The sequence below is a fragment of the Equus przewalskii genome, chromosome 20 (assembly GCF_037783145.1).
Source record: "Equus przewalskii isolate Varuska chromosome 20, EquPr2, whole genome shotgun sequence".
Classification (NCBI taxonomy): domain Eukaryota; kingdom Metazoa; phylum Chordata; class Mammalia; order Perissodactyla; family Equidae; genus Equus; species Equus przewalskii.
The window spans coordinates 994,782-1,002,058 of NC_091850.1; positions in this window are offsets into that span (position 1 = coordinate 994,782).

Sequence of the window (7,277 nt, forward strand, 5' to 3'; positions counted from 1 at the left end):
CAGCCAGCTGGGCCTTAGGGCTGGGCCACCAGCTGGTCTGGAACCGCAGCCAGATCATTAAAGCCAGGCCAGGCCGGGCCCAGAACTGGTTGAGTCCCATTTCACCAAAGGGAGAAGCAAGTCGTAGTGCAGGCCGTTGACCTTGCGGCCTCCAGCTGGGGCCGCTGCACAGTCCCGGCCGGCAGGATGACTGCAGTACTGTCTTTCTGGGAGGGTAGAGGTGAGATTTCAGCTAAGACACCTGCTCCTGGCACTGGAGGGGAGGGAGTTTTGTAACCTAGGACACTGGCTGTCCTAGTGAGATTGTGAGGTCAGCCCTCGGTGGTGTGCTAGAGGCCAAGAATGAGCGTGGGGGAAATGAGGCCAGATGTCGGTGCTCCTTGGGAAATACTTACCGAGCACCCACAGCCTCTTACTTGTCTTCATCCTGCTTTGAGAGAATGACACAGGGCAAAGGGCTTTAAACGTTATTTTCTAAACAGAAGATTTAAAATATATGGAAAAGTAGAGAGAATTATATAACGAAGTCCCATGGACATCCATCATCCAGTTGATATGTGTCAACCCAGGAGCCATCTTATTTCTTCTATAATTGCCACTCACTGTCTCTCTTCTGTGATGCTATCTACCGTTGATGATCACTGCCTGGATATATTCATTCATTAGCAGCTACGACAGAGTGCTATTGGAATGATGTATTCCTTCTTCATTGATTAGCTGGAATACCTCCAGAAAGAGAAACACCCTCTCATCTACCAGTTGGTTGCCCAGTGGTACAATTCACATGGCAAAGGCAAGATAAACGCTTGCCTTTTTTCTTTCCTGATTTTCAAAATAATTGCTGGGTTCCTTGACATCCTCCAAAGGGAAATAATGAGCTTTTTCTCCTCTATGTTTTTATGAACTTGTGGATTTAAACTGTTGACATGGGTCAGTACACTGCAGTTTTATCGTTGTTGATAATCCAATTGTTATCCCCTCCTTGGCTGGTGGGCGCCTCTTCCCTTTGGTGGGTCTTTTGAGCTCTTTCGGCAGGACTCTCAGGTAGCTTTCTTGCTTTCTGGTGCAACAAGACATCCCAGGAGCAGCTGACACACTTCCTGCCACAGGCCTGGGGTCGACCATTTCTCCAAGGGGCCCTTGTCCCTTTGATTAGAACGTGGGACTTAGAGATCACAGCTGACGGGGTAGGGTCCTCCGGGCTACTGGGTGAGTTGCTGTTTCTAGGTCTTTTCATTGGGAAGAAATAGAAAATCCTCCACTATTTAAAAAAAAAAAATACACCATGAATTTATGCTGATACTTCCATTTCATATTCAGGATTACACGGCTTTTACTTCACCTGATCCATCTTATATCTGTATTTTCTTTTTCTCACACTGAATATCTAAATTCCCAATGACACCGACATTTGCTTTATTCCACAATACACCACATCAATCTCAGAATAATATACCAATAGTACCTTAAACAATATGATTATTGAGAAACAGTTTAAGACTTTTTTTTCTGGTTCCTTTTGTGTGTGTGTCCTTTGGGCATGGCTCACTGGGGATGTGCTGTCACATTACTGTGCTGTCACTTGAAACAGCTTCTTTCTGTACAGCCTGCCACTAACCTGACACTTGATTTTCAGGGAATTTTTTTTGAGGGCAGAAAGTTTTAATTTTTTAAGACAGTAACAACAATAAAAACACCTCATGATAAGATTGTGCATTATAATTGTGCAACTAGAAACACTGTGTAATTAGACAATATCTCAAATAAAATTAATATTGTTGTAGTTATTATTATTAATCTGTTATAATTATTGAAAAATTTATCTCACTATTCCACCTCCTCATTTATAAATATCTCTGAAATATTGTATTATAACAAAAGCAATTTGGAGTCACTGGGTTATTCAAATGAGGTAATGCCACATTACGTACTTTTTTTATTATGGTAAAATATACATAACATAAAATTTACCATTTTAACCATTTTTTTTAAAGATTTTATTTTTTCCTTTTTCTCCCCAAAGCCCCTTGGTACATAGTTGGATAGTCTTTGTTGTGGGTCCTTCTAGTTGTGGCATTTGGGATGCTGCCTCAGCATGGTTTGATGGGCAGTGCCATGTCCATGCCCAGGATTCGAACCAACGAAACACTGGGCCACCTGCAGCAGAGTACGTGAACTTAACCACTTGGCCACAGGGCCAGCCCCCATTTTAACCATTTTAAGCATACAGTTCAGTGGCATTAGGCACATTCACGTTGTTGTGCACCCATCCCCACCATCCATCTCTAGAACTGTTTCATTTTCTCTAGCTGAAACTCTGCCCTCATTAAACCCTCACTGCCCATTCCTCCCTCCACTGAGTCGCTTGCACCCACCTTTCTACCTTCTGTCTGTATGAATCTGACTCTTCTAGGTACGTCATATAAGCGGAATCACACAGTATTTGTCCCTTTTGTGACTGTTTTCTTTCACTTAGCATAACATCCTCAAGGTTCATCCATGTTGTACATGTGTCAGAATTTCCTTCCTTTTTAAGGCTGCATAATATTCCACTGTGTGGATGGACCACATTGTGTTTATCTATTCATTGTTGATGGACACTTGAGTTGCTTCCACTTTTTGGCTATTGAGAATAGTGCTACTGTGAACACGGGTGTACAAATATCTGTTTGAGTTCCTGCTTTCGCTTCTTTTGCGTACATGCCCAGAAGTGGAATTACTGGATTATGTGGTAATTGTATGTTTAATTTTCTTTAATAGAATGCTTTTTTTCCTTTTTTTTTTTTTTCTGGGGAAGGTTCGCCCTGAGCTAACATCTGTTGCCAATCTTCCTCTTTTTTTTTCTCCCGAAAGCCCAAGAGCGTAGCTGTATATTTTAGTTGTAAGTCCTTCCAGTTCTTCTATGTGAGTCACCACAGCATGGCTACTGACAGATGAGTGCTGTGGTTCTGAGCCCGGGAAACAAACCGGGCCACCCAAGTGGTAACAGTGCCGAAGTTTAACCACTACACCATCAGGGCTCACTCTGTGTAATTTTTCAAGAAAACTCCATACTGTTTTCCACAGTGGCTGCACCATTTTACCTTCCTGCTAGCAGTGCACAAGGTTCCACTTTCTCCATGTCCGCACCAGCACTTGTTCTTTTCTTTATTTAAAATAGCCATTCTAATGGGTGTGAAGTGAGGGAATTATTTTTAAAATCTAATATTATTTTAGAAATACGTAAGATATTTACATGGTTCCAAAGTCACACCTACAAAACAAGGTATATAAAGAGACATCTAGCTTCTATTCTTTTTTTAAATTTATTTTTATTTTTTTTTGAGGAAGATTAGCCCTAAGCTAACTACTGCCAATCCTCCTCTTTTTGCTGAGGAAGACTGGCCCTGAGGTAACATCTGTGCCCATCTTCCTCTACTTTATACGTGGGACACCTACCACAGCATGGCTTTTGCCAAGTGGTGCCATGTCCGCACTGGGGATCCGAACTGGTGAATCCCGGGCGGCCGAGAAGCAGAACGTACACACTTAACCACTGCACCACCAGGCCGGCCCTCATAGCTTCTATTCTTGTACCTTCCTACCTCCCATCGTGTTCTTCCCTTCCTCTTCAGGTAACCATTTATAATTTTTTCATGGTCTATCTTTCCATTATATATATATATTTAAGTCTACTTTGTTGTTTTTCCACTTACCATTGTTTCCTGGAGATCTCTCCATACTCCTACACAGAGATCTTCTTAATTCGTTTTTACAGCTGCATAGTACTCCATCATGTGACCGTGTCATAGTTTATTCAACCAATTCCCTATTGATGGACATATGGGCTATTTCCAGTCTCTTGATATTTTAAATAGTGCTGCTATGAAAAGCCATGTACATTCACCTTTTCTTATTTTTGCAAGGGAATCACTGGGAGATATTCCTCTAAGTGGATAAATGCATATATAGTTTTGCCAGATATTGCCAATTTCCCCCCTCAGGGCTTAATTCACTTTGCATTCCCCCTAGTAAAGTATTTGAGTGTGTAAAATACCCACAAACCTTTTCATTTGACCTGGTGGACTCCTATACACTCTTCAAAACCCACCTCCAATATCCCCCTTTCCAGGAAGCCTCCCCTTCTCCTCTGGCTTTCTGCTCTTGTATTTCCCAGTTCCAGGCTCCTTTCTGTGGCTCAGCCCTGACTCTGAAAAGTTGGGAGTGTCTGTGTCCAGCTCTGTATTCTTCAGACTGGGAACTCCTTGAGTGTGGCTCCAAGGCCGAGTCTTCTTGGGGCATTTAGCACAAGGCTGGGCACAGAGAGGTGACACTAACAGAAGATTTCCTGTCTGAACAGAGGACAGCTTCTTAGCTCTGGGCCTCCCTGGCTGGGTTCTCCTGGGCCAGGGGAAAAGAACCAGGTGGAGCTGGCCAACTTCCTGGGCTCTGCTGTCTGCCCTCTGGGTCATCTGTGCCAAGGGCGGTGACCTCACTGTGGGCGTCTGTCACCTGCGTGGCTCCCAGGCAGAGGAGCGGAACCTGCTTGAGGTCAGGGGGACCCCACCTCCAATTTGGGCCTCCTCATCTCCTGGGTGGAGCAGCTCCCCTCTCTGTGCCTTGATTTCTCCATCTCCAAAATGGGACTAATAACGTGTCCTTCTCATGGCAGGAGCCGAGGAATTGGTGCTATGCAATCACACCCATCCACTTCCCACCACTTACTCATTTGCTATTTATTTATTATTGAGGTAAAATTCACATAACATAAAATTCACCATTTTAAAGTGAACAATTCAGTGGCATTGAGCACATTCACAATGTTGTGCAACCATCACCTCTATCTAGTTCCAGAACATTCCATCACCCCAGACGGAAACCCCATACTGATTAAGTCGTCAGTCCCCAACCCCCTCCCCAGCCCCTGGCAGCCACCACTCTTCTGTCTGCCCCTAAAAATGACCTCTTTTGGACATTTCATAGAAATGTGGCCTTTTGTGTCTGGCTTCCCTCCCTCAGCGTGAGGCTTTTGTGGTTTGTCCACGCTGTGGTGCGTGTCGGTACTTCGCTTCTTGTTATGGCTGGGTATGACTCCGTTTGAGGTGGGTGCCACATTTTGTTTATCCATTCATTCCACGGACATCTGGGTTGTCTCCACTTTTGGCTGCTGTGAACACGAGTGTACGTGTACTTGTCTGAGTATTGTTTTCAACTCTTTTGGGTCTATATCTAGGAGTGGAATTGCTGGGCCATGTGACAACTCTATGTTTAACTTTCTGAGGAATTGCCAAACCCAATCATTTATTTTTACACACTTTATATCTCTGATGCCTCCTACAGCCAGTGAGGAGAGAATTCCAAGTCCCCACTTTGCAGCCAAGGAAACCGAGGCTGGGAGGGGCGGCCCCACACCACCCTGAGATGAATGACCATCAGAACAGCTCCCATCTGCTTAGTGACTGCCGGGTGCCAGATGCTTGCTAAGGAGGATCTTAGGATTCACCCCACTATAGACTCGCCATCATTGGAATCCGACAGGTCTGGGTTCAACCTCCAACATGGGCAAGTTACTTCCATCCTCTGAGCCTCCATCTCTCTATCTACAAATGATCATGACTCAAGTCCCTACCTTATTGTGGAAAATGAGTATCGTCATGTAGGCAGAGGATAGAGCCCGTATTAAGCCTTTGATTTACAGATGGATCAAACAAACAAAAAAGTGGTCAAATGAGGTTCAGAGAGGTGAAAGTACTTGTCAAAAGTCACACAGCAATTGGTGGCTGCATCCAGCCTGCAAGCATTTTTGAGAAGTTCCCTTAACCCCTGTGGAACTTAGTGAGGAGAGAGACCTAAAGCAGTCCTGCGGGGTGGGGGTAGGCAGTGGGCGGGGGACAGCTTGCTGCTGTGTTGTTTGCTCTTTGGGGAACTGACTTCTGACAGCACAGAAACTTGCCGAATCAGCCGGGGTGGCCTGTGGTCACGAACCACAACAACCGGTTCCCTGGTGGAGGTCACCTTTGCTCCAACCCACTCACTCCTCCTCTGTGCTCCCTGGTTGATAGTGGCACAGCGGGAGGCAGGGTGGCTTCCGGTGCCCCACATGGCGTGGGCCAGGCACTTCCTTGCTTCCTGGTGTTGCTCCTGCTGGCCCCTCTGCTCTGGGGCACCCTCATCCCGTCCCTCTCATTTCTGCCTTGCATACACTAGAATCTTCACAATCTGGCTTCTACCCACGCCTCTGAACTCTTCTTGTGGGTTGCCCCCTCCAGCCCACTGGCCTCTTGCTCCTTGAGGATGCCATCCTCATTCAGCCCCGGGGCCCTTGCACTTGCTTGGAATGCTCCAACTCATATTTTCTTGTCATTCAGGGGTCACTCAGACATTGCTTCCTCCTAGACCACCTTATTTAAACTGGGTTCCCAGGGTCTTCCTGTGACCTCGTCCTATTGCTAAGATCCCTATCTGACATGCTCTTATTCATTTCCTTATTTATTGCTGCTTCCTCCACCTGGATGGAAATTCCAAGAGGGCAGGGACTTGTCCTGCTCAGTGCTGCATGCCCAGGGCTGAGACCAGTGCCTGGCACACAGCGTTCCAGTGTTCAAGAAACATCTGTCCACTGAGTGACCCTTGGGCTTCTTACTATAAATATGAATTTTGTTTCCTCCTAAATTGGCTCATGAGGATGAAGGCCTTCTTCATGCTTGGCATCAATTCCAGGAAAGCTCCTCAGATGGGCTACAGGAGTTAAAATCCTGACTCTGTTTCCACCAGGCTGTGTGACATGGGCAAGTCACTGCCCCTCTCTGGGCCTCCAATTTATAAAACAAAGTCCTTAACCACTTTTTTCAAAATCTGGTGAAAGCTCTGGCTTCCAGTTTCTCCTGAAATGATTTTGCACAGGATTTTAATGGATTTAATCATCCCCAAAATGCAATTCAAATGGCACCAATACTATGTGCCCAGCCTTGTGCTGGGAGATTCTGCGGCCCCAGAAGGCCCCAGCCCCAGGCCTGAGGTTCCCAACCTGGGGGCATTGCAGCCAGCCACTCTCAGCCCCAAGCTGTCACGACTGGGCTGGCTGGGAGAGCCTAGAAGGGGAGCTAGGATCCAGCCTGGGAGGGGGGCATAGATGGGTTCCCGCAGGAGGGGCCGCTGCAGCTGGGTCTTGAGGGTGACTAGGAGTTGTTCTGGCAGGAAAGGCAGTCCAGCTGAGAGAACAGCTTCAGGGCATTGGAGGGAGGGAGGAGAAAAAATAACACGCGTTTACACAGCAGAACCCAAGGAGAGACCACTTT